This window comes from Hippocampus comes, unplaced genomic scaffold (assembly GCF_001891065.2).
Source record: "Hippocampus comes isolate QL1 unplaced genomic scaffold, H_comes_QL1_v1.1 scaffold130, whole genome shotgun sequence".
NCBI classification, from domain to species: domain Eukaryota; kingdom Metazoa; phylum Chordata; class Actinopteri; order Syngnathiformes; family Syngnathidae; genus Hippocampus; species Hippocampus comes.
In genome coordinates, this window is record NW_017842057.1 from 1,507,380 (window position 1) to 1,520,576 (window position 13,197).

Genomic DNA, 13,197 nt, shown 5'->3' on the forward strand with positions numbered 1-13,197 from the left:
AATTGCCATGCACTTCGATGAGCTTGCAAAGCCTCTCAATGGATGCTTCCTTAAAAAAAGAGTCATATCGTTAGCCTCATAGCATAAGTGCCTAAGTCTTTTTTTTTTCCAAATTGTGATATCTGCATAACTTTACACTCCTTTCACTCCTGCATCATCCTGCCTATGCACTTGGTACACCTTTAAACAACATGTCTATCTGTGGCCACTGAAGGGCATATTTGGATCTAGTATATGTTTAAAAAAAAAAAAAAAAAAAATACCCAAATCTGACCTGTGTATCAAACTATAATTGTAAGTCAACCTATTACCAGTAGAATGTAGCAAGGGAAAAATGTTTTGGGGTGATTTTAGTTTCATTTAATAAGCTCAAGCAATGTCACTGATGCCGCCTGACCGAGTGCAGGTAGCATATATTCACTTCCCATTGGGTGAGGGCGTATGTGCCTTGTATCCATCTTGCAAACAGTCCAGGATGTGCTCTGTCTTTTGCCGCAGGGTTTTCTGTCATATGTTCCTGCTCCTTGCGACCCGAACAGATAAGATGGACAGTAAATGGATGGATGCGTAATAAACCCGAGCCCCAATTGCATTACTCAAACTGCAATGAGTGATTTTGTCCATAGTGTCAAGACTAACTCAACTTAATGAACAGACATGGTGTTGTCCAAGTCCTCTTATTATGTAATGCGAAAGAAATTGAGGGTTAGCATAAAGGTGTTTTGTACTATTCAACGTCCACACAAGAATTTCTATAGCAAAATGCTTTACAAATTAGCAGCCATTTTCTCTATTGCTTGTAATCTTCAGTGTCACAGATGAGCCACATCCTTTCCCTGCTGACTTTGGGCAAGAGGTGGAGGTGGAGTACATTCAGGGCAGTTTGACAGCCAATCATGGGCCACAATTGACAAACAACAATTCATTTGAACACTCACACCAAGGACAATTTAGAGCCTTTCTTAGTCCAAGGACTTAAATGTATGTTTTTGGAACGTGGGAGGAAGCTCGAGTACGTGAAGAAAGCCCCCGCATGCAAACACAGAGAATGTGTCAACTGAGCCGAGATTCGATCAACCCAGAACCTTTTCACCGTGAGGCAGACGAGCAAACCACTGGTTCACCGAGCTCTCATTACAATAATAATCCTCGGCCCATTTGCGATTCGTTATGAGCAAATTCACCACACGTTTTTCTGCAGTGTTGCAAAAATGGCCTGGAAATGATGTGGTAATTTATGGCATTATTGGTCTGATGCAAATGCTTAAACTTTGTAACAATCGACCAGTTGGCAGCACTGAGCAGCCAACATTGTTAACAAGATACTCTAAAATCCAAGAAAAGTTGCTCAGCTGCTGTATCAAGTTGGATTGAGAATCATGAGAATTGCGTTAAAAAAGCAGTGTGAATAATAATAATCATCATCATCATCATCATCATCATCATTATTATTATTATTATTATTATTACAGTATTATTATTATTACAGAATTGTTATGATTAGAGTGTTGTAGCTATCAGCAATAGTGATTTCGGTCTATTTTTGAAATACTTGTAACTAAATGTAATATGAACACCAATAAAGTTATTACTGTATAGCAGATGTAATGGTGCTGTTGCTGCTATAGTTAGGGCAAAAATAAAACGTAATGACAGCTTCGAGGCCACTGTATCGATGACATGTCTCCTTTTAGAGCCTATGTAAAATGTTGTGTATTCAAAGTGCAGATGGCTCATTTGGTCATCACAGTGACATAAGCACATTGTTATTATCGCATATTAAAACTAATTCTCATTGGTTAAATCTGACAACAAATCTTATCCTGCCTCCCTCCCAACACCTCACGTTAAGGCTGCTCGCTCATCTGAGCCATCAGGACTGTTGGCTCAGCAGAAGTTGCACAAAGGGAGATGAGGGAGAGAAGTTGTGTCTATCAATCTAGCTCACCCCTGACCTCCAGGAGTCACAGCAAGGTCCTCCATTAGTCTGAATCTGCACCTCCGGTTAATAGCGATCACGGGCCAGAAAACAAGCCTGGCTGACCAGAGGAGGGGGCCTCATGCTAAGTCGAGCCCTCTGTCATGAGGGCCAAGAATTATGTCCTATCTGTTGTTTGTCTCGAACATGATTTTGTTTTGCAAGTGTGCTGTGGCTAGGTCAGTGGAGCCCCAGCATCAGACAAGCTCTGTCTCTGTCTCCGAGATATATTTGTACAATAAATAAAGGGAAGGGATAAGGCCAAGCTCATATTTTGACTTTGTCATTTGTATTTTGTTCAGTGTAAACCCACCAACGCTATACCCCCACCCCACCCCACCCCACCCCCACTTCCCAAACCACCATCTCGCTAACCACGCCACACAACAACCATTCATAGCCATCTCTTGGTGGAAAAGTTTGATTTATGCAGATAAACGATAATACAGTGTGTATCACAATGGGTGAAAGCTACAGCCAAATGAGTTTATATCTCGTCAAAGATAATTCACGAGATTAAACATATTGAAATTCTTTCATGTGAATTATATGCAAAGTTGCATAAGCATGAACATTGCTTCACAAAAGAAGTCAATGCACACACACAATAAAAAAAAGGTTAGCTCATACAAAATCTTGATTTACAGCATTGTGCTTGATTAATTGATTTTATTTCTTTGACTTGATTAACATAATTTTGGATATTCAATTGAAATGTGTGCCCATAAAAACATTTAAACCAAATGAAAATATCTCATTAAAGCGCATACAATCACAATTTTTACCTTCCATACATCTTAATACAGTATGTTCTTCACAAAATTTGGTGTGCGAAACTGCTGTCAAGCTGAGGACCTCCAACAACACTTTTCTCTGAGAATCACTGTAATGGACCCCGCAGATTCAGACACGGTATCCCAAGCAGTCCACGCTTAGGGAGCACTGCTTGGCAGACACAAGGAACTCTTGGGGGAGATTATGGAGTGTATTACCACCTGCTCCAACCCATCCCTCCACCTTCAAGCAGGGAGTGATTGTTTAACCCAGGGGTCCCCAACCGCCGGTCCGCGGACCGGTACCGGTCCGCAGGGCATTTGGTACCGGGCCGCACAGAAAGAACTTGCCTTATTTCCGTTTTATTTATTTCGGAATACGAAAGATGTTTTATTTTGAAAAATTACCGGATTCTCCGTTACATCCGTCCGTGTCACGCTTGACTCACGTCAAGCCACACTTCTCGGTCACGTGACCGATGACGCTCATAAACAAAACGAAGTGAGTAAAAAAGCTGCTTGGAGATCGCAAATGACGGCCGCCTTAAAAGTATGTTCGAAACTACTGGATCAAAGTTATGGCTGAATACTCTGAGATCGCCACATTCGCACTGTTGCTATTTCCGACATCCTACCTGTGTGAGGTGGGGAGTTTCTGCAGCAACGGTGACGAAAACAAAATTACGAAGTAGACGGGACATAAACCACACACTTGAGGTGTCATTGTCTCCTATTACCCCGAGATGGGACTGTGATTGCAGAAAATCAAGCTCGGGGCTGTGGTGAGTCATCATTTTCATGCACTTTGAATTTGCGTTGCATCGTATTTTGAAGGCATTAAACATTACCATAGCGATAAGAGTGTTGCGACCAGATTAGACGCTCCTTGTGTTTATTATTATATTTCGAAAACACCACAGTTTTCATGCAGCTCATACCATATTATTTTGTTGTATAAATCCGCCACACCTTAAATGCCGGTCCCTGAAAATATTGTCTGATTTAAACCGGTCCGTGGGGCAAAAAAGGTTGGGGACCCCTGGTTTAACCGGCTTCTGCTTTGGCTTGTCACTTGGAACCCAACATTCTGTTGCTAAACATTATTCCGGGAAGGTAGGTGCTTGGAGACTACTCCTGCTGAATTGTTCTTTTGTCTTTTTCTTGTCAATTTAGCATGTATTCGGACAATTCCGCTAAGTTGGCTTCAGAGAAGGGTGGGGAAGTGGAACTTGGAACAATTGACTTCAAATGTGGGGATCAAAGATGTTGGAATCATTTGCGTATTTTTCTGTGGAGATGCGTAGATTCCGCGATCAGATCTTTATTAATCAGTCATCCGTCAAAGGCTAATGGCAATGTGTCGGGGCTTTTAGTCAGGTGCAGACTGTGCTACTGAATTCAGGATTTTAGCCTCTGAGAGTGGATGGAATGAAGCCGGACAAAAGACAGCTTTTGTTTGCGGACTATCTGAGGAGCTCCGAAATCAACTATCCACTCGGGATGAACCCGGGTCTTTCCAGAGGTTAATCTCCCTTGTGATTCGGACTGACAATTGCATCAGAGAATGCCGCTGAAGTATCACACCTGCTTGCCCTTCCTCCCTTTGTCCTGCTGCTACTCGAATGGTCGCCCTGCCCTCTATAAACCCCAAGACACCTACGTCCGCCAGGGAAGAACCAATGCGACGCGGCAGAATCCGCATCTCAGGAGCAATGCAACCAGCGGGTAGAAAACGGTCTTTGCAATATTTGTGGAAACTCCAGGCATCTCATCAAACAATGTCTACTCCAACCCAAAGATTACCCCCGTGCACCACAGGAGCCAGTCTCTGGACTCGCCTCAGCCAGTAAAAGCCATTGACAGAAGCTCCCCGGAGACTGTTTCCCTTTCCCTCACCCGTGCTCGTTCCTACGGTGCACAACACACGGCCGCCACCAGTTCCTGTCCTGTGGCATCCTGTTCTCAATTGTTACTTAGTATTTTTTGTGTACCGCATCCAGCCCTGCTCTCTGTTGTCACTTTGTATTTTTGTAGATTAAGACTTTTACTTTTCCACTTCCATGTCCTGTCTGCTTCTGAATCCAAATTTTGCTCCCCACATGACAATAACATTTCAATCAACTTCTTAAAAAATGGCTTGCCAAGGTGACAGTGCACCCATTCTGAGTTGGATTGTTAACTGTAACTGTATGTAATTGTAATCTGTTCATGTGTTATGTCACATTGCCACACAGATATTGCCAGTGTTGCGTTTTGTCACTATTGTGTTCACACAGACGATACATATTATTATGTGTTTTAGTTCTACGGACATCATTTTTCCACTTTGCCATCATTGGTTCCTTCAGTAGCTTATCATTTATTTCCTTTTTTGTTTATGATGATGATAATCTCTCAAGCAAAAATGTAGTTTACACTCTGTTCCAGCATGTAGTTCTTGCGTTGCACACCAGACACAGAATCCAATCACACACGTGCAGGCATGCAAGGAGTGATGTCAAAGTGAGTGGTCTTGGTCTACTGTACAGAACTTGAGCTTGGGGGCATCGGAACAGTGCCTTGCTCAAAGGCACATCGAGAGCTGCCAGGTAGCAGACTCGCATCTCACCAAAAACTAGTTGTCATTTTTCCACAACAGGACTTAAACTGTGATCCGCAAGTTCCAAAGTCCTGGCAAATGAGAACAAAAAACAAACAAATAAAAAGTTGTGGAGTTACTACCATTGTTTCAAATTTAATTAAACTGAGATTACCTGAAGTCAGATGAAGCATTCACCAAGTTAGAACTGAACTGATGTTTGGTGTTTGGAGATGTAATTTTCAGTACAATCTAGCACTGGGGCATTAAACCTCGAGAGTCCAAAGAATTTGTGCATGCCTGGAAATATGTGACGCTCCATATAAGAGTATGAATGACCAATATCGTGTCAATACTGACAACTCATTCACGCAAATGTTTCAATACATCAGTTCTTCCATAATATTGGCCATGAGAAATAACACAATATCGGACCGTCAGTAACCCAAAAAAAATGAAATGATGCACGGGATATAGTCCACTACCTGAACGTTTACATTATTGGTTCATCCATATAGTTAGTTAAGAAAAACAATATTGACTTGTTCTATTGGGGCGGAAATAAAGCTGAAATTATTTAGTTAACAGCCACCGCATTCACTGTTTTTTGGTCTGCCCTTGACCAAACAGGGCCTTGACAAATAAACTTTCCTGAGAATCATTAAGCAAAGTCAAAAATGAATCATCATCTATCTCTGAGATACCTACAACACAAAACTGCCCTGTCTCTAATTCTTTTTATTTTAAACAAAGAATTGCATTTGGCTGCACTTTGGAGGTAGATTTGACTGAGCAGTTATAAATCAAAGCTTGTCTGATGGACTCATGCCCCCTGCTGGTATATTGTTACTTATGACTGACTGCGTGGGCGTGTGTCTATTGTATTGGCAATGTAGAGCTCTTTTCCGAAACGTTTTCAAGACGTCTATTTACTCCAACGTTCAATTTTGAAAAGCACAATTTTCAACAATAGAATTTGTACACAATGAATATCTAATGGATTAAGCATAGTTTGTGTATCGTGTTCCTCATAAAGTTGAATAATGCTTTTTTTTTTCACTTTCTAAAACTGCAATAGTGAATCTCCATCAAACATATAATGAAAAACGAAACCGCAATTCACCTTAACAAACAAGCTTGAAGCAAACTGTGTGTATTGGAACACGAGTAAAAAGGCTTTCTTGATTAGGTTTACTCAGCCTTGGTCAGCTTAACTGGAAAAAACATTCAGAGACACCATTTTATGCTTACGAAAGCCCAGTATAACTTTTAAAATGTCACACAGTCACTAAGATCAAATATGGCCCCCCCAATGTTTAGACATTGTTGCATACTATCCGCAAGCTTGTTGCTGTCTCCTTTGGTGTAGTGGTTCACTTGTTCAGCTTCTGCGCAGGCAGCAGTGACTCAGTTCCCGCTCAGTGATATGCTGTAATGTATGTGCCTTGTTTATTGACTGCTACAGCGTCCAGGGAGTAAGTCTGGCCTTTGCCCCGAGTCAGCTGGGCTAAGCTCCAGCTCCCCGTGACCCTGAACAGGATACACAGTGTAGAACATTGATGGCGGGATAGATCGTAATCTGTTTTTCAGGTACAGCTGATTTACAATTTACTCAGAGATCTGACGATGACATCGGGGGAGCAAGGGCAATTTTTACCAATAGCCCTAGAGCAACATTTTTAAACGCCCCACCTTAAAACTTTGATTTCAGTGGCTACTCGTGACGGTCCAATTGGATTCCACGTTTCAAGAAGTTTCTTTTGGTGGCTAGATTGGAGGGCAAAGATGGAAACTATCAAATAAACTCTCTGGTGGACACAGTGGGTGACAAAGCAGATGATATTTTGAGCACCCAAGGGTTGAGGGAGGGTAAGCTGAAGAAGTATGAGACCATTCGCCTTCGATAAGCACCTCAAAGGCAAACACGATGTCATACTTTAGAGCACGTCTTAAAAAAAGATGCCAAGAACCGGAGGAATCAGATGAGTCTTTCATTACTGCAGTCAACAAGTTAACACAACACTGCCGGAATGGATAACTGCAGGATGAAATTAGCGTAGTGTTGGGCATAAAGTAGCATGACCTGTCAGAAAAACTACCATCGGATAGTGGACAAAATCCATACTGGAAAAGGCAATGCTACATGTAAGACAACGCCAAGAGATGAAGAAACAGCATCCAGTCATGGGAGAACCAAATGTTAAAAAGAACCTTGACTATCATGACATGTTTGCTCTAGATCACTTATTTGGTTGTTAGACACGAAACTAAAAGATTCATTTTTCAAAAAAATCTTTCCAATCTAATACATTTTGAAAAAAACAATGTGCTTTGCTCGACAGAGAGCAATAATATGGACAGCAACGATTCTTTGCCGCGACCCAGAAAACATTGCGATGTAAACAACAATGGCAGCATATATGGAACTAAAGTTTCAACAAGATGTATTAAACAGGAAATAATGTAACCTTAGTGTAAGTGTGAGCGCGGCTGGTTGTTCGTCTATGTGTGTGCCCTGAGATTGGTTGGCAATTGGTTCAGGGTGTACCCCGCCTACTGCCCGAAGACAGCTGGGATAGGCTCCAGCACGCCCCGCGATCCTTATGAGGATAAGCGGATCAGAAAATGGATGGATGGATGGATGGATGGATGGATGGATGGATGGATAATGTAATCTTATAGATATGTTACAAACAACCAAATATCTTATATAGAGCAAATATCTTTACAGTTGGAGTTCCATTTAAGGTCATAAAAGAGGAAAATCTGGATTTATCGGCAGGAGCACAGCCCAACAACTGGAAAAAGACATTGAAGGTAAATGGCAAAAATGTGACTTTCAATTTGGACACAGGAACTGACATGACTGCGATACCAGCTGCCATCTACTCAAAAGACTTTCACAGCCCATTCACCAGAGCAGAGAAACCCCTGTGTGGTCCTCATGGAGAAACCCTGAAAGTGAAAGGTCAGTTTAATGTGACCAATCTTTGTTGTCCAGAGACCGCCTATCCCCCTCTGTTCGACTTTTCTGCTATTTTGACAGTTGGCACCCTGTAGACAGTGTTAAGGAGCTAGAGGCCGACATAAAATAAAGTCCACCCGCAGGTCTTTACAGGGTTGAGCCGCACAAAAGGGGACTACAGGATAAGACTGAAAGGTGCCAGGCTCAACGCACTTGGCATCCACAACGAGTCTCACTGCCATTATATGATAAAGTGAATGCAGAGCTTGAAAGAATGGAGAAAATCGCAATGATTAAGGTTGTTGAGAGAGTGGTTGGCAGGAATTGTGGTGGCCCCGAAACCCAATGAAAAGCTCAGGATCTGTTTGGATATGACTCACCTAAATGAGTACGATTGCAGAGAGTGCCACATTCTGCCTGCTGTAGATGAAACGTTGGCAAAGTTGGCGGGTGCAACAGTCTTCACAAAACTGGAGGCTACGTCTGTATTTTGGCAGATGTCTCTACATCTCTCTACAAGTTTATCACACCGGTTGGAAGAGACTGCTCCAAAAAGTTGCCATTCGGCATATTGTCGGCACGGGAGCATTTTCAAAAGAGTCTCAACCAAATGATTACAGGACTAGAAAGAATGGTCTGTCATGCAGATGACACCTTGGCTTCCGTGTCCATCAGAGAATAACACAACAACAGATTTCACCGAGTACTGGGATGGCTCCAGCAGGAGGGGATGACTCACAACAATGACGAGTGTCAGTTTGTCATGGAAAAAGTCCTGCTTCAGGGTCACATTGTGACGGCACAGGGCATTATCGCAGATCCCGGCAAAATCGCAGCCATTGCGGCGATGCCTACACCCGGAGATACTGCAGATGTGAAAAGGTTTGTGGGTATGGTAAAATATCTTGGAAAGTCTTTTACACAGTGTTGCGGAGCTCACACAGCCACCAACCGAGCTCCTCAAAGCAGACAGCACTTGGGAATGCATATCAGCACACCTTTGATAAGCTATGATGGGAACTGAGCACAGAAGCTTTGGAGGCCCAAGTTGTCAGACTCCTTAGAAAAGCTCCATGTCATATTTATTCGGGGACAGTGGTAGAGTGGTTGTCTCCCAACCTAGAGGTTGTGGGTCTGATCCCCAGCCCTAGTGACTTTGTCAAAGTGTCCTTGAGCAAGATACTGAACCCCCAGTTGCTCCTGACATCAGTAGGTGAATGACAAGCCAGTGTGAAATGCTTTGAGTGGCTTGTCGATGGAAAAGCGATACACAAGCGAAGGACCATTTACCATTTGTTGAGTAGCGTTATCACACAGTGTTCACAAAAAGAAAAGGTTCATGCAATTTTAAGACGTTAATTGAATTTACTGTTCCACAATGTTCCATATGTAACCTGATAACCTGATAAACGGTCCTCTGTAGTGACCCCTGTCCCTGAAAGGGTTAATGTGGGGGAGATTTACTCTGAGCATTTGGATATGAACTAATGTGATGCTATAGATCTGGTGGGATTCATTAAGAGGGAGGACACTTGCATGTGAATGTATGCTCTGGAGGCGGAATGCGAATAAAATCTCCGACAAAGACTACGAGTGCCTTCCGGCTTATTCACGTATGCAGGCTAGAACATGGTAGCACAATGATATCCATCACTTTTCCAAAATAAGGTATAGTCTTCACAATGTACACTTTTAGGAAAATCACCTTGTATGAATTCTCACAGCAAAGTTATGATCAGCTTTCATTATTTCATAAACACAGTTTCAGCCTTCAAATAATAAGGATACATAAGTTCCTGCCTTGCATATGTCTGATGATACAATGAAGTGCTCTATTTCAGCACCTGCCTGTGTTTATTTCTACAGTGTAGATACGGTACATGCAATATTTGAGACATCTTACAGTATTAATATCTCAGTGCATTGTGCCAAATATCTCCCTCTGAAACAGTCCTTGACCGACACCCCCGTTAAACAAAAAAAACTTGGAGCAAGATCTTAAAACTATTTCTATACATTTCAAAACAATTTGAATGGGGAGGAACAATTGAGTTGCCAATTTCCAGTCTCACCAGCCTTATCACCATTTTTGCTCAATATAAATTTGTTCCAGTGTGGGCCCGGTGCTAAGAATGTTTTGATTGTGCCGACACCAGATGTTCAAGTATAGATTTATGCCAAAATCCCATTCACTCTCAAGGCTAGAGGAGGCGAGTTTGATAATTAGGTGTTATAAAGGGAGCCTTTACAAAACCGTAGAGAATGAAAAACAGAGAGAGGAAAAAGGCTGAAAGCATTCGCTTTCAAAACACGGCGGCAAAATGTGAAATCAATTAAAGTAATCACTGTACCATTTCTAGGCAATTAATGCGGTGTCAATGAATATCAATGGATTTCAAAGTTACTACATGACAGTGTGTTATTGCTGACAAGTGTATCAAGTTGTCCAACACATTTGTCCATTTGCATAAGTCGTCTTGTGTCAGATGTTAAAAGATTTTTGCTTTGAAATGACACTTGTCTGAAAGGTTTCAAGAAATTCATTTTTGGAAATGTGGTGTTGCTGTCAAAGGAAATGGAACGACAATCTGATGTCAGGCGTTTACATCCGCTCTCATCTACGCTTTCAACAAAAAGGTGCTAAAAGGCTGCGTATTGGGAAGCTTTTGATTTGTACCCTTTCTAGGCCAATCTGTATGCAAGGGTACAGATTTGCCTTAAAAGGCCACTGTCGACAGTGGAGATGGGGAACATAAAAATGATTCTCCTTCACCACCTGATCGGTTTTTAAATTGTAGTGACATCATTCATATAAATGCGTAGCACTTGGACATGTTCATCACCATTCCAAAATAAATCAAGCTCAGGACAACCATGGCAACATACAAATGAAAGTGAAGGGTCTACTACCATGTACAAGTGGTACATGGTAGTAGACAAGTACGGACCAAGATGCGCACAGGATCATGAGCAACTTTATGGATTTGTTTTTTCCTTATATGGTTTCTCTGTGCCTAGCTTGCCATGTCTTTTTTTAATGTGATAGAGAAATCTATGAACAAAATTGTATCATGTTTAAAATTTCGGTTAATTTGGGCATGTCTGGACATACTCAGCGCAGAGGTGTCGGCCGTTTGGGCGGAGGGCCTTTTCTTGAGTAATCACGTCAAAGCAAGGGGGGCGAACAGATGGAAGAAGGCTAGATTCAATCACAGAGTGGGAATAAACAAATTGGGAACAAAGAGTTGTTGAATACCAAAAGACAGTTTGGGAACAGCTGTCGCGCCCAGGTGGACATTTGTCATCAGCAAAGTCTGTGACTTGTGTATTCAGGTAGATCAGATCACTACCGAGGGGCCGGACCGGGGGGCGCGGTATGCAAATCTCGGGGGCAGTGTCTTTCTTGTATTTTGCAATAAAAGTTCGAACCGGCGGAGAGGGAGCCGAGAGTGTGATCATCGGAGCAACTAAACCGTCGTTCGCTCTCAGAAGCCCTGTTCACACGGCACACATTTGGTCCGACGCTGCACCGAAATATTTTGTTGCGATGTATTTTACACCGGAGCAAATTTTATGGAGCGTTCACACGTGCAAAGCCGCTGAGCGTGACAACTCCGGCGCAGCGTCGAAGCAGCTCCACTTGCGGTCACACGTGCAATTTCTGCTCCGGACCAAAACGACAGGAATGCGGAAGTAAAACAGGTTCGGGTCGGGCTTCTCTCTCGCGGACTTTTATTTATTTTTCTTTTAATAAATATTATGTCGTGGTTAGCGGTACGGGGGAAGTTAGATTCCCACGGGACACAGAGCCCTAGTGCATCTGTGAGAGCCTCGGCTCATTTAGATACCGTTTCTTGCAAAGCATCAACGGTAAGGAAGCGGTGCCTTCCTGGAGAGGTTGACCACCTCGGGGTATGTTTGTTTTTAACGTTGTATGTGTATGTCGCGTATTGTTTTGTGTGAGTGCGTAAGTGTGATTGGGGATCACTCTATAGTGGTAACGTATCCCATATAAACCTCAGCGCGGGTACGTACTGTTTCAGTTCGAAATAATAGTCATTGTTTGCTTCGGCGCGGGTACGTTGCGTTTCGAATAACAACCCAGAACTAGATCGCGACTTTCGGTAAAATACCCGTAACACGTCTGGTGGTTGCTAGGCAACAACATGGCTATGCGGAAGTTCTCTGGCTGCTGGCGATGGGCGCTTCCACCTTGGCTCACATGAAAAGTCTATTTGATCAGAAAGAGATGCATAGGCACAATGACCTGCCAGGATGTTCTGCTCCACAGACTTGCCAGGTCCAAATTGGAGACTGGTCTTCTTCAAGGTGCTGAAAAAAGACTTCTCTGGGACAGTGAATGCTGTAATGGCCCCTTTCAAGTGATTGCAGCAACAAAAACTGCGGTCACGGGCGAAGGACGCAACGGCTGGATCCCCCAGTCGCAGTGCAATCTCCTTTGGTTCAAGGTTGAGGGGCCTAGCGACGCCAGTCCCAGGAAGGAAAAATCAGCACCCAAACACCAGTGCGCTGACCTTGCACGCCGCCAAAAGACCAAAGGAAGGAAGTCACGCGTTGCCTGTGCATCATCAGCATCATCATCAAACATCATTGACCTAGGTGCGGTCACCGTGGGCACAGTGGCCCAAGAATGGAGTGACTTGCCTCATGGGATTCGACGCTGGGAGGCAGGAGGCGACAAACTGACAGGACGATGATTGGTTTACTAGAACCTTATGTAAGCCCGTATGACGACTTCACAGAAAGGCATTGCAGATGTGAATGTTTGATGTTTTGGGTCGGCTTACTCTGTTTGATGTTTAGATTAGATTTCGATTTTCATTTAATGTATAGCCATTGCCCGGGAAGGGTTTTCTGTCCCGATTTTGTCACCCCCAAGGAC